Source organism: Alexandromys fortis, unplaced genomic scaffold, assembly GCF_014885135.2.
Source record: "Alexandromys fortis isolate MF-2015 unplaced genomic scaffold, M_Fortis_MF-2015_v1.1 scaffold_397, whole genome shotgun sequence".
Lineage (NCBI taxonomy): Eukaryota > Metazoa > Chordata > Mammalia > Rodentia > Cricetidae > Alexandromys > Alexandromys fortis.
Window position 1 is genome coordinate 263,742 of NW_026068336.1, and position 14,727 is coordinate 278,468.

The 14,727-nt window shown below is 44.3% G+C and overlaps 1 non-coding gene and 1 pseudogene across 1 annotated transcript; both read left to right on the top strand.

The window, feature by feature from the left end:
• Positions 1 to 8,434: 8,434 nt before the first annotated feature.
• On the top strand, positions 8,435 to 8,885 carry LOC126495276 (60S ribosomal protein L34-like; annotated as a pseudogene).
• A 3,829-nt stretch (positions 8,886 to 12,714) lies between these two features.
• Positions 12,715 to 12,818, top strand: LOC126495281 (small Cajal body-specific RNA 24). The gene has a single exon (XR_007590128.1). It is a non-coding gene; the product is annotated as a small Cajal body-specific RNA 24 (non-coding RNA).
• The last annotated feature ends 1,909 nt before the right edge of the window (positions 12,819 to 14,727 follow it).

Here is a 14,727-nt window from a genome sequence, read left to right on the forward strand (position 1 = left end):
GGGGGGGACCTAACCCTCAGTGACTGATGGGGGGGGGGGACTCGCTCTCAGTGACTGACCGTAACTTTGTAAGGAATAAGGACAGCAGGTCATAGGTTGAGGCTAGAGAAGCCATGGCAGTGTTTTAAGGATGGTCTCTGTCTTAGATCTTCTGCTGTGCTACTGATTCAGCTGGGGTAACCTCAGATAAGCCCTTTGGAGCTTCCAGTTTCTGGTTCTGCAGATAGGAATGAGAATGAAGGCTACTTACAAAATCACTTTTGATGCTAGGTATGTGGCTCACTCCTCTAATTCCAGCCTGTGAAGGCCAAGCAGGAGGATGGATTACTGTGAGTCTGAGGCCAGCCTAGGCTAACAGAGCCTCAAAGCAAAAACAATAAAACAAAAAAAAGTCAGGCATTCCTGTACTTAGTATTTGAGTGTCGGAGGCAAAAGGACCAGGAGTTCAAGTCCGGCTTTGGCTATATAGCTATAGCTAGAATCTGTCTAAAAACAAAACAGGGCAACTAAGAAAAACGCAAGTGAGAGAAAGGGGAGAAAATGAGAAAATAGGGAAGAGGAATATTACAGCCTGAAAAAGCAACTAGTGCTAGGCTGGCTGGGTTACATATGAAGACCTCATCTTTGAAACAAACAAAAGCTGGGTATGATTGTCCGTGCATGGAGTTCTGGCAGTTGAGCAACAGGGGTAGGGGATCACTTTAAGTTGAGGCCAGTCTGAGCTACATAGTGAGTTCCAAGCTAGACCTGGCTAACACGTGAGAGAGTCTTGTCTCAGTCTAGATGCCGGGTTTGGGGATAGCCAGTTTCCTTTGGCTGACGAGTTAAATGCCCCACGTGATTGCAGAAGCAGGAAGGCCTGTTGTCCGGGGGAAATGTGTGGTGGTTCTGCCGCATTCAGGGCCACTTTCGTACTTTACATGCCTCCTTTGAAGGGCTGTTCTGTAGAACAGCCTTGGGTTTTGTTTGTTATTTAAAAACAAAACTGTCTTGAGAAGAAATTCAAACAAAATAAAATCAAGAAGGCTGATTCCAGGCATGGTGATCCAGGCGTGGTGATTCCAGGTATGGTGATCCAGACATGGTGATCCAGGCACAGTGACACACACTGCAGGAGAGCTAGCCTGGGCTGCAGTGTGTGCAATGAACTACAAAATGAAGCAAGCATAAAGCAAAGGCTTGGGCATTGCTTTGTGACTGTTTTTCTAGCCAGGCCAAGCCCTGGGTCTGATCCCAGCACCACACTGGGGTGGCTCCATACTGTCATTACTTCTTGGTCATTTACATGTTCACTCTCTTCACCAACCCCAGCTTCCCAGGGGGCGTCCACTGGTCTCTGCTCTAGACAACTCCATCCGTTTCCAAACTTACCTTTCGGTCCCAACCATCCTTTAGCGACTACTCGCAGGGTTCCCCAAACAAACCTGAGTGAATTCACCTTGCCTCCCGGTTCAAGGCAGACTTCCGGGCAAGCATTCCAGGAGTCCGTCCACTTTCCCAATCTTTCAGGAGACAGCCTTCTCAGCCCTACCCATGCCGGTCCTCCAACACCCTTTCTTGCCGAAGGGCTTCTTCATTCCTTGGGCTTGGGAAAATTCTTCTCATATTTCCTTATTTCTGGAATTCCCAGCAGAACTGAAATGCGTCTTTCTCCCCCATGTTTATCCTTTTCCCATGCGCGCTTGTAGCTGCAAACACATTCTGCCTCTCCGAGACGTACATTTTTCATTTATCGTTGAAACTGTATTTTTGTTATATAATCTTAGCCTCGAATTTATGATAATCCGCCTGCCTCAACCTTGCCAATCCTGGGTTTACCAGCATGGGGCACCACGCCCAATTTATATTTAAATTATGAAACGCAGCACTACTTAACAAAATTTAAGAATGAATATCTGAATTTGAGGTCCTGGTCTACATAGTAAGCTCTTGGCCAGCCAAGGCTACATACTGAGATCATCTCAGAAACCAAACCAAAACAGACAAACACAAAATCCATCAAACTAAGGTCGGGGAGCATTTATCTAGGAGCTGTTTGGACAGACTGGACTGGAGCACCCTAAAACCTTGCAGGAGGCAAAGGCAGGGGCTCCTTTGGTTTCTCTTTCTACTGGGGATTTCCAGAGTGGCTTTGGGAGGCAGCCATTGGTTGGGCAGACATCCTAGATTGTAAGCCTCCTTGTTAATTATTGAGGGTACTCCTGCTGAGAAATGTCGAAGGCCAGCAGATACTGACTTCAATTGTTTACCCAAGCCTATCAGAACATTCTGTGGTTTAACCTTCAGCAGGCCTGAGTGCAGGCCTCTTGGAACCTCCTAACTCCACTTAAAAAAAAAAAAAAAAAACTTAATTGCTAGACGTGGGTAGTGGCATGGCACCTGTCATCCCAGCTACTTGGGAAGCTGAAGTCAGCCTGCGCACACAGAAAGACCACATCTCAAACTTAGAAAGAGAAAAGCACCTAGCACAGGGGTAGTGGCGCACACCTGTGATCTCAGCTCTCAGGAGCCTCAAGTGGAAAGAGAAATGAGTACCAGGCTAGACTGGGCTGCATAGTGAGGCCCTGTCTGGAAAAAGAAGAAAACTGTTAGTTTAAATGATTTAATTTTCCTTGGCAGATGGCAGGGGCTGTGCCTTACTCAGTATTATATGACAAGGCCTCCCCTTATGGCAACTCATGCAATGTTTTGGATGTTAACGGTAGAGCTAAATAAGGTGGGGTTTTGTTGTAGTTTGTTTGTTTCTTCACAATGCAAACAAAATAACATTTTTTTATTAGGGAAGACCCATGAAGAAATTTATCTCCCAGCGTTTGGACTTTTCCATGAGACGTAACGCTGAAGGCTTTGTATGAATCCTGAAGGGGTACACCTGAAACTAGCCGCTCCCTGAACCGAAGCAGGTCACCAGGCAAAGGTTGTTGAATTAGCGCAACCTGTTAATTGTTTGCCGGGGGTGGGGGTATTTTGTTTGTTTTATAATTTAATTTTTTAAATTTTATGTGCATATTGGTGTTTTGCCTGCAAATATATCTGTGCAAGGATATCACATCTTGGAGTTACAGACTGGTGTGAGATGCCATGTGTATGCTTGGCGTTGAACGCGGGTTCTGTGGAAGAACAGTCAAAAGTGTCTTAACTGCCAAGCCCTTATGTATACAATATTCTATCTGTGTGTATACCTGCAGGCCAGAAGAGGGCACCAGACCTTATTACAGATGCTGGGAATTGAACTCAGGACCTTTGGAAGAGCAGGCAATGCTCTTAACCACTGACCCATCTCTCCAGCCTGACATTTTGTTTTTTAAGACAGATGTATTTCTTGTATCCAGAAGACTCTAGGTGAATGTTGCCACCTACCGAGCTCACCCAGAACTTCCGATTTCTCAAAGGAAGTTGTCCTTGACTTTGAAATCCCTTTTCCCTTCTGTCTCTCTCTGGTGTTTTGCCAGTATGTATGCCTGCACACCTTGTGGTGGTAGTCAGAGGCCAGAGAGGGCATAGGATCACCTAGGACTAGAGCTATCGACAGTTGTGAGCTGCCATGTGGGTGCTGGAACTGATCTCAGATCGTCTGGAAGAGCATTCATTGCTCACAACTGAAGAGCCATCTCTCCAACCTGAAATTGTACTTATACTAAAGCCAGCTCAAATGCTACTGCCGTGTGTGCATGTGTGTGCTTGTGTGTGCAGGTACATTTGGGAGCAAAGGTCCGAGGACAATGGGCCTGATTTCTCTCAGGCAACAGCCACTTTTTTTTTTTTTTTTTTTTTTTGGTTAAAGACAAGGTCTCTCACAGGCCTAGAATTCACCAATTAGACTACATTAGCTGTCCGACAAGCCCCAGGGATGGCCAGTTTCCATCTCTCCATCCCTGAGATTGCAGGTGCATTGCCCATCTGTGTTTAGATGTCATCAATGGGCCCTGTGCACACTAAGGAAGCCCTCTAGCAGCTGGGCTGCACCACAGGCCAAAATTCAAAACAAACTGACGAAAACTTTCTTAATCTCCTAGTTCATTTTCCCCAGTGCTCCCATAGGATGTATTTACGATTTAGGACTTTCTACTCTAGTGGTACCACTAGAGTTCTTAGGGTCAAAACCTGGGTTATAAAAGCCCCAACAAGCTAGATTTGGCCACCAAACCCCAAGACATAAATTAAAGAGACAAGTAATAGAAACAGAGAGAGGAGATTGATTCGATGTGTCCACATTGGAGAGAGGAGCAAATAAAGAGGTCAAGTGACCCCAAGTCCACCTTCAGGGTATTGACTCAAACAGAGGACAGAGGCTTGCATAACTGAGCAGGCTTGGCCGGTGTGCACTCCCTAAACCATGGACCCCTCAGGGCCTCTACTCTAGCCTGGCCGACAGAGTAATCTGATAGTCAGAATTCTGTGAAATCTCTCCTGGGAGGCAGCTTCTTCCCCGCTGACACCAGACTTCAGCCTTTCCCTTACCCTAGCTCAGGAATCCTGGAGAAAGTTTAATTCTTTGGAACCAATAGTCTGACAGCCTAAGCAGGGGCACAAGTGGCCTCTCTATAGCGTATCTTCACTCCTATTAGATAGATGGTTACAGAAGTTGCCTATTATTTCCATATCATTAATTTTTCATTTTTACTTATTTATTTATTTTGTATACAGTAGTCTGCCTGCATGTACATCTGCAGGCCAGAAGAGGACAGCAGGTCTCATTACAGGTGGTTGTAAGCCACCATGTGGTTGCTAGGAATTGAACTCAGGACTTCTGGAAGAACAGCCAGTGCTCTTAACCACTGAGCCATCTCTCCAGCCCATAATTTTTTTCGTGTGTGTGTGAGAGAGAGAGAGAGAGTGCACACGCACACGCGTGTTCAAGGGGAGGTCAGAGGACAACTTGCAGAAGTTGATTGTCTCCTTCTACCAAGTGGGTTCCAAGTCTCAGTCTCAGGCAATTAGGCCTGGCAGCAGTCACTGAGCCACCCTGCCAGCCTTTGTCATCGTCTTAGTCAGTGTTCTGATGCTGTGAAGAGACAACATGACCATGGCAACTCCGATAAAGGAAAGCATTTAACTGGGGGCTGCCTTACAGCTTCAGCAGCTTGGTCCATTGTCATCATGGTGGGGCGTCTGCTTGGTGGCCGGCATGGCGCTGGAGAAGCAGTGAGAGCTTCACAAACTGATCCTCAGGTAGCAGGCAGAGACACTGGGCCTGGAGGGGCTTTTGAACTGGCCTCCTCCAACAGGGACACACCTCCTAATCCTTCCCAGCAGTCCACCAACTGGGAACCACTCGTCCAAATGGATGGGGATCATTCTTACTAAAGCCACCACAGTTACTGTCATTGTTATTAGTCCTGTGATAACTCAGGACTTGACACTTGCTAAGTACACCCTTCTACTCAAACCCCACTCTCCATCCCTCCATTCTATGGCTGCCGTCTTCCCTCTTCCCCTCCCCACTTTGTTTTTTAGACTGAGTCTCACATAGTCTAACTGATCTCCGGTTCAATATATAGCCAAGGATGGCCTTGAACTCCTCACCCTCAGCCCACCAAGTGCTGGGATTACGAGAGCGAGCCACTTGTATATAACAGACTGGGATGTTAAACATGGTGGGATTAACTTGGGGCGGGTGGGTACTTCTGAGGGTCAAACTCAGAGCCTCATGCACGTTAGGCACGTACTTTACCGCTGAGCTACAGCCCAGAAGCACCACTGTGCATGATCCTAGAAGAGTCAATGCAAACTTTCCAGGCCGCACTGACTCCCTCTGGGCCACAGGTTTCTACTTTTTGTTTTCTGTGTACAGATGTTTTGCCTGCTGGGCCGCAGTGTGATAGTGATTGCGAGACTCATTTCTTATAGGTCTGTAGTTTCCAAAGCCATGTGACCTGCCTTGCCTGTTAGGATAACCTAGCAGTGGACATGTCCCCAACAGCAGGAACACTATTGGTCTAGTGCTTCCAGCTGCCAAGCACATCTGGCCCCAATAACCCCTGCTTTCATGTCTACATCTGCTAGCAGTGCTGCTCAGTGTGGCTCAGAGCTCCTGGGGTCTTCAAGGACAGCAGCTACAATAACACGGCCATGTTGACATTTGCACTGGTGATGCTGGCAACAGATGCAGGAAGACAGAGGCAGCAAATTGGAACAGTATCCATCCACGTTCCTACTGTCGCATATTTGCAGCAGCTGGCTACTTACTTCTGTGCTCCTTTATTCACTTTATGCTTTGTTTGTTCCTTTGTGTTTTGGAGACAGTGTCACTTGTAACCTAGGCTGGCTCCAAACTTTCTATTCAGCTAATGGCCTTCCTGCTTCCATCTCCCAAGTACTGGGATTACAGACATGCACCAACACGCCGGGCTTGAATTTTTTGTTTGTTTTATTTTACATTTATTTATTAAAAATTGTAAATGATTCATTTTAAGGTCAAGCCCAGTACTTGGGAGGCAGATGCAGGGAGAGCACTGTGATTTCAAGGCCAGCCTGGCGACTTCCAAGCAGGCCTAGTGAGATTTTGCTTGCATGCCTGTGTGGTACTCTTGGAGACCAGAAGGGGGCATCAGATCCCTTAGCGCTGAAGATGCAGGTGCTTGTGAGCTACTGATACAGGTGCTAGGGTCCAAACTCTCTTCTGGTAGAGCAGTAAATGTTCTTAACTATTAAATCATACTTCCAGGCTGGTTGGCTTGCTTGTTTCCTTCCTTCCTTCCTTCCTTCCTTCCTTCCTTCCTTCCTTCCTTCCTTCCTTCCTTCCTCTTTCTTTCTTTCTTTCTTTCTTTCTTTCTTTCTTTCTTTCTTTCTTTCTTTCTTTCCTCCTTTTAAATTATGTGTGTGTGCCGGGCGATGGTGGCGCACGCCTTTAATCCCAGCACTGGGGAGGCAGAGACAGGGAAGATCTCTGTGAGTTCGAGACCAGCCTGGTCTACAGAGCTAGTTCCAGGACAGGCTCCAAAGCCACAGAGAAACCCTGTCTCGAAAAACCAATAAATAAATAAATTGTGTGTGTGTGTGTGTGTGTGTGTGTGTGTGTGTCTGATGCCCTCAGAGGCCAGACACATTGGATCACTCTGGAACCAGAGCAACAGTGGTCATGAACCACTCAATATGGGTGCCAGAAAGCAAGCTCTCTTAATGATGAGACATGGCTCCTGCTACCCTATTGATGTTTTAAAAAATATTTTATTTGATTTTTATTTATTTAAAAATTTTAAATGTATGTGAGTGTTTTGCCTGAATGTATATTTGTGAGCCTGGTACTCACAGAGGCCAGAACTAGGTCTTGGATCCCCTAGAACTGGAGTTACAGATAGTTGTGAGCTTCCAAGCATGTGTTAGGAAGTTAACGTTGATCCTCTCGGAGAGTAGTCAGTACTCTAACTGCTGAACTATCTCTCTAGTCCCCTTTATTTTTAATTTGTGTGTGTGTGCGTGTGTGTGTGTAGATGTGTGCACATGTGTGCCGTTGTCCATGGAGACCAGAAAGCATCAGAGTTGAAGTTACAGGCAGCTGTGAACTGCCCGATTTGGGTGCAGGGAATTGAACTTTGGGTTTCTGAAAGAGCAGTATGTGTTCTTTAACTAGGAGCCATCTTTCTATGCCCTTATTTTTTTTTTTTTCGAAATGGTGCTATGTATCCCAGGCTATTTCATTAAGTAATCCAATTAAGTAATGATAATTGTGATCTTCTAATTCTCCTGCCTCCACCTCCTGGGATTACAAATGTGTACCACCTCACCTTATTTTATGTGGTGCTTGGGACCGAACCCAGGGTTTCATGCATTTTAAGCAGGCATTCTACCAACTGAGCTACATCCCCCGCTCCCTGGATTGCAATGTGTGTAGTTTTGTCTGTTCACGCGTGTGCCATGGTGTGCATATGAAGGTCAAAGGACAATCTTGGATGTTGGTACTAATTATCCATCTTATTTTTTAAAAAAAAAAAGTTTATTTTTTATGTGCATTAGTGTGAAGGTGTCAGATTCCTTGGAACTGGAGTTACAGACAGGTGTGAGCTGCCATGTGGGTGCTGGGAAATGAAACCAGGTCCTCTGGAAGAGCAGTCAGTGCTCTTAACCACTGAGCTATCTCTCCAGCCCCTATCCATCTTATTTGACAGGGTCTCTTGATATTCACTGTTACTTAGGCAGATTAATGAGCTGGCCCTGCAAGCTCCCAGGAGTTTTCTGGTTTGTGTTTCCCATTTCTCCTTAAAAAAAAAAATCACTGGGATTGGGCTGGAGAGATGGCTTAATGGTTAAGAACACTGGCTGCTCTTCTAGAGGTCCTGAGTTCAATTCCCAGCAACACGTGGTGCCTCACAGCCATCTGTACTGGGATCTGGTGCCCTCTTCTGGCTTGCTGGCATATGTGCAGGGAGAACACTATACATAATAAATTTTTTTTTTTTAAAGGACTGAAGCTATAGCTCAGTGGTAGAGTGCTTGCTGAGTGCACAGAAAGCGGTATTCTCCAGTGCTATTAAAAATAAATAATATTGCTCTTCCGGGGACGGTGCTTAGAGGCACTCAGGATGGTCCAGCGTTTGACATGCCGTCGTAGGCTCTCCTACAACACAGCCTCCAACAAAACTAGGCTGTCTCGAACCCCTGGCAACAGGATTGTTTACCTTTACACCAAGAAGATTGGAAAAGCACCTGAATCAGCATGCAGTATGTGGCCAGGCCGACTCTGAGGGGTTCGTGCTGTGAGACCGAAAGTCCTCATGAGATTGTCGAAGACAAAGAAGCATGTCAGCCGGGCCTATGGTGGCTCCATGTGTGCCGAGTGTGTCCATGACAGGATCAAGCGGGCTTTCCTTATTGAGGAGCAGAAAATTGTTGTGAAAGTGTTGAAGGCACAAGCGCAGAGTCAGAAAGCGAAATAAACGTGCGGCTTTTTTTAAATAAAGGTCAAGGCTTGGTCTGTGAATAAATAAATAAATAAATAAATAAATAAATAAATATAAATAATATTAGCTGTCTAGGTAAGATCACTTGCTGTGTAAGCCTGATGATTTGAGCTGAGCTCCATGGAATCAAAAAAAGCTGAATGGAAAGGAGCAAGCGTCTGTGACCCCAGCACACTCTCAGAGGAGATGGGAAAGAGACAGGAGACTCTCAGGATGCTTGCAAACCAGAGAGCCCGACTTTCGCTGCAGCAGAGAGACCTATGGATGGAAGGTGGAGACCAGCACCTTAAGGTAGTTCTCTGACCCCAACAAGTGCTCTCAACTCACACACACAGACAAGCACCCCCAAATATATCATAATAAATAAAACCACCTGTACAGTATGGATATGTGTGGTACCAGAGAAGAGTCTAGAATGATTTTTTAAAATATTTATTTATTAAGTATACAGTGTTCTCCCTGCATGTCTGCCTGCAGGCCAGAAGAGGGCACCAGACCTCATTACAGATGGTTGTGAGCCACCATGTGGTTGCTGGGAATTGAACTTAGGACCTTTGGAAGAGCAGGCAGTGCTCTTAACCTCTGAGCCATCTCTCCAGCCCCTAGAATGATTTTTAAAAAGGCTATTAAATTGATTTTTCCTCTTGTCCAGTTAAATATGTGTATGGCCATATTTCCCTCCTATCCTTTAACATTTCAAAACAGATTGAACAGAGAAGCTAATATGAGAATGTAGCTATGCTGGGTGATGGTGGCACAGGCTTTAATTTCAGCGCTCGGGAGGCAGAGGCAGCGGATCTCTGTGAGTTTGAGGCCAGTCTGGTCTACAGAATGAGTTCCAGGATAGCTAGGGCTGTTACACAGAGGGGAAAAAAAGAATGTAGCTATGTTTAACTGAACAAAAAATGTAAGAGAACTGTATATACAACAACACTGAGCTTTGTGGGAAATATATTTTTGGGGTTTATGGAAGAAAAGTCAACTTCTGTTAGAGCTATTAGCTGATCCACTGTCCAGTGACTGTTCTATTTATGTAGGTGCTATAATAAGAACTGTGTGCTGGCTAGTATTTTTGTCAACTCGACACCAGCTAGAGTCATTTGCCAAGCCTATGGGGGCATTTTTCTTGACCAGTGGTTGATGTGGGAAGACCCTGCCCACTTGGGTTGGTGCCACCCCAGGGAAGGTGATCCAGAGTTGTATAGGAAGCAGGCTGACCAAGCCAGGAACTAGCAAGTCAGTAAGCAGCGTTCCTTTAGAGGTTCTGCTGCAGTTCCTGCCTCCAAGTTCCTGCTTGGGTTCCCACCCTGACTTCACTCAGTGATGGCTGTGATGTGGTACTGGGAGTTGAAACCCTTTCCTCCCCACGTTGCTTTTGGTCATGGTGTTTCATCACAGCAACAGAAACCCAACCAAGACGCAGTGTATTTACTAGAAGGCAGATTAGCCAATAGCACCAAGCCTCTTAGCAATTTAAATAAAAAATTGCAAAATGTTTTGAGGCTCGATTTTGGAACTCCAAGGGTGTTTGATTTCTGATTCCTGTTCTCTGTAGAACGAAAGAAGGTTATTCCATTGACATGTAAACACAATATGTTTTCTGTTCTGCTGATATAAATTCAACACCAACTCTTCAGACACATCAGTTATGAGCATAAGTGTATCATGTAACCACAAATCTATAACATTGGAAGGCTAAGACAAGAATGGATGTTGTGGGGCTGAGAGATGGCTCAGGGGTCACAAATTTATAACATTGGAAGGCTTAAACAAGAATGGATGCTGTGGGGCTCAGGGGTTAAGAGCACTGACTGTTCTTCCAGAGGTCCTAAATTCAATTCCTGGCAACCACATGGTGGCTCACAACCATCTGTAATGAGATCTGGCGCCCTCTTCTGGCCTGCAGGATACATGTTGGCAGATGCTGTATACATAATTAATATGTAAACCTTTTTAAAAAAGGAATGGGTGCTGCTAGAATAATGTTGTTTCCTTTGATGAATGCTGAGCATCTCTCTCCCCCAGCTTATTTCTTCAGCTTGTCAAAGCAGTGATGAATGGTTGTCTCATAACCAAATTAGAGTGAAGATACCGGCCACATAGTGCACGTGCTGCAGTGTGTGTATGTGTGTGCACGCATACATGTGGGCGTAGCCCAGATGTTAATGGCTGGTAGCTTCTATCTGAGCTTTAAAAGACATTGTTGTTGTTATGGTTTTTCTAGACAGGGTTTCTCTGTGTAACAGACCCGCTGTCCTGGAACTCACATAGATCCCCCTGCCTCTGCCTCCCAAGTACTGGGTCTAAAGGTGTGGTACCACAACACCTGATTTTTTTTATGATTTATTTATCTTTATTTTATGTGCATTGGTGTGAAGGTGTCAGATCCCCTGTAAATGGATTTTCAGACAGTTGTGAGCTGCCATGTGGGTGCTGGGAATTGAACCTGGGTCCTCTGGAAGAACAGTCAGTGCTCTTAACCGCTGAGCCATTTCTCCAGCCCCGTTATTATTTTTATTTTATGTGTTTGTTTTGCCTGCATGTGTGTCTCTACACCGTGTGCATGCAGTGCCCCAAGAGGACACAAGAGGGAGTCAGGATTCTCTGGAACTGGAGTAGGAGAAGACTGAGCCGTTATATGGTTGCTGGGAACCAAATCTTGGTTTCTGCAACAGTAACAAGCACTCTTAACCACTGAGCCATCTCTCTAGCCTCCACCTGGTCTCTCCGAGATGAGATCTTTCCATGAATCTGGGGCTCACTGATTCCTTCAGTGAATGCTGGCTGTTATCTTTCTGTCTTCATCCCCCAGGACCAGGAAGGAGCGCAGAGCTTCAGAATCAGGTATAGTGTAAATTCTAATTGGTCTTAAAAATAAAACCCCAGAGTCTGATATCAGGATAAATGCTGAAAAATCAGTGAAGGAAAGAAAGCATAGTAGGGAAGACACAAGCAGCTGCCGCTAGAGAAGTAAGATATGAGGTAAAGTATAAACTAATAGAAATGTAACTCATTTCTAAGTCAATTCTAATCTAAGTTGTAAGAGCTAGTTAATAATAAGCCTGAGCAAATAGGCCAAACAGTATGTAATTAATATTAAGCATCTGAGTGGTTATTTTAGAAGCTGCTGTGGGACCAGGTGGGATGAGAAACCTCCAGTTACAAAACAGGATGGTGATTTAAAGTTCATTCCACCTATAATTCAGGTTTTTCCAACTTCAAGGTCTTATCACATGGCATATTTCTCAGTCTTTTCTTGAAATATTCTGTACTTAACTCTCTGTTTCTTAGATCCCTACAGTTTATCACTAAGTGGTCATCTGGGTTTGGATCACAAAGTAGTGAAAAATAAATTAAAGAACTTTAGAAATAGTTAAAGTGAGGGTGAAGAGATGACTCAGCAGTTAAGAGCACTTACTGCTCTTCCAGAATCCAAGTTCAGGTTCCAGTACTCAGAGCGGGCAGCTGATAGCTGACTTTAAGTCACCTTTTCTGGCTTCTGTGGTCACACACATGGCATACACATGACAAACACATACATACATAAATTTTAAAAAGTTAAACAGAAAACACTGTGACTTTATAGTGTTAAGACAAATGCTGCTATAACTCTGAATATCTGAATGCTACTTTCGATTTTTGTTATTTGAGAGAAAGTTTCTATGTTGTAGCCCTAGCTGTATGGGAAGTTGCTCTGTAAACCAGGTTGGCCTCAAACTCAGAGATCCACCTGCCTCTGCCTCCTGAGTGCTGAGATTAAAGACATGTGCCACCACTACCTATCCTGATAAATTCTTGTTATAAATGCAACTTTAGGTGATTTGAAGAGGTAGTCTGTTTATAAATGTCCTAGAGAAATATAGTAGCTTTCTGTTCATCCTTTACAAGAAAGGGTGGATCGTTCCACTACTGACATTTATAAAAAAATAAAAAATTAAAAAAAATAAAAATAGAAAAAAAGAGGTAGCCTGTATGTTGCGTCTCTACCTCGTCCACCAAGGAATGACGCGACCACCAGAGCTCTTCTAACTGCAGTTTATTCCAGGACTTTATTCACTTTCTCTCTTTCTTCCTCTCTCTTTCCTTCCCTTTTCCTCTCTCCTCTTTTTGCAAACCTCTCTCTTTCTACCCTCTCTCCCCGGGCAAACCTCTCTCAGCCCTTAAGTAGGCATGGGCTGCCAATCCCAGATTGCCAGGTGGGCACTGCCCATAGGCCCACGCATATGCAAGCACCTGATAATCATTGCGTGATCATAGCATAGGTCAGGCCTTAGCCATCTCAGGAGTTGATTATACATCTCCATCAGGTGTGACACCACGCAGCTCGCTACACCTGTAGAGAAATGAATTGACAAAAAGAATATGTCATTTTGATATGGAATATTATCAGATTCCATAATTGTAGCTTGTCAAGGAAACAGATCAACAGAACCTGAAGGACACTGCCAGAGGATCACTGGCCAGATTCCACAGAGAAGATCAAGGGCTAGTTCCTTATTAATCTGTTTTAGATGCATACTCTGTGCTTTTCACCTGGCCTCTCCATGTCTCAATATATACTCAAAAGTTGAGCCAAAAGTCTTTAAAATATAAGATTTAATTTTTCCCTGTGTATGAGTGTTTTAATTGCGAGTGTGTTTCTACCATGTGCTACAATTAAGGCCTGACCTATGCTATGATCACAGAAGACCTAAAAGTCTACCTCCACATAGACACACTTTCTCTAACAAGGCCACATTGTTGTAGGAGTTCGTTTGTTCATTTTCCCGGCCACCCAGACTCCCAAAATAACCACACAGAAACTGTATTAATTAAATCACTGCTTGGCCCATTAGCTCTAGCTTCTTATTGGCTAACTCTTATATATTAATTTAACCCATTTCTATTAATCTGTGTATCACCAAGTGGCTGTGGCTTACTGGCAAAGTTTCAGCATGTCTGTCGCCGGTGGGGCTACATGGCATCTCACTGACTCCACCTCCTTTCTCCCAGCATTCAGTTTAGTTTTCTCTACCTAGCTCTATTCTACCCTATCACGGGATCAAGACAATTTTTTTTATTAACCAATGGTATTCACAGCATACAGAGGGGAATCCCATATCACCACACCTCCCATCAGTGGCACTCCCTTTGGGGACTATTTTCTTTGAAACCACCACAAGGACCTTATAGTTGGGTCCAAAATATATTTATTTTCCACAAAAATTTGTAGTACTTGCTGGATCAAACACAAGGACTCCCACATGCTAGACCAGTGATCTATTGTGCTACAGATGTAATTTGTCTAAACATGTAATAATTTTTTTTGTCTTTGAATAAATCATCATACATGTGTATATGTGTATGTTATATAATTTTGGTTTTTTGTTTGCTTGTTTATTTTGTTTTTTTCTTTTTACATAAATTGGTCTGGAACTTACAACATACCCGAGGGCAACCGTGAACTCTTGATACTCCAGCTTTCACCTTCTGAGTGTTGGGATTATAGGTTTATACCACTACATTTAGCATTGATGTATTCTTTGAAATTTATTTTTAGTTATGTGTTTATGTCTGCGTGAGGGAATGTGTGCATGATTGCAGGTGCCCTCAGAGGCCAGAGGCCTGGAAACCCCCAAAAACAGGAGTTAAAGACAGTTCTGAGCCACCTATGGGGATACCAGGAACCAAACTCAGTTTATCTACAAGAACAAGACTATATGTGCTCTGAACTGCTGCCATCTCTCCACACCTAGATACTCATTTGAAAATCTTCTCAACGTAAAACTGTTCAAAATCGGAGCTGGAAAGGTGCTCCGATGCCGAGAGAGTTTACTACTCTGCAGAA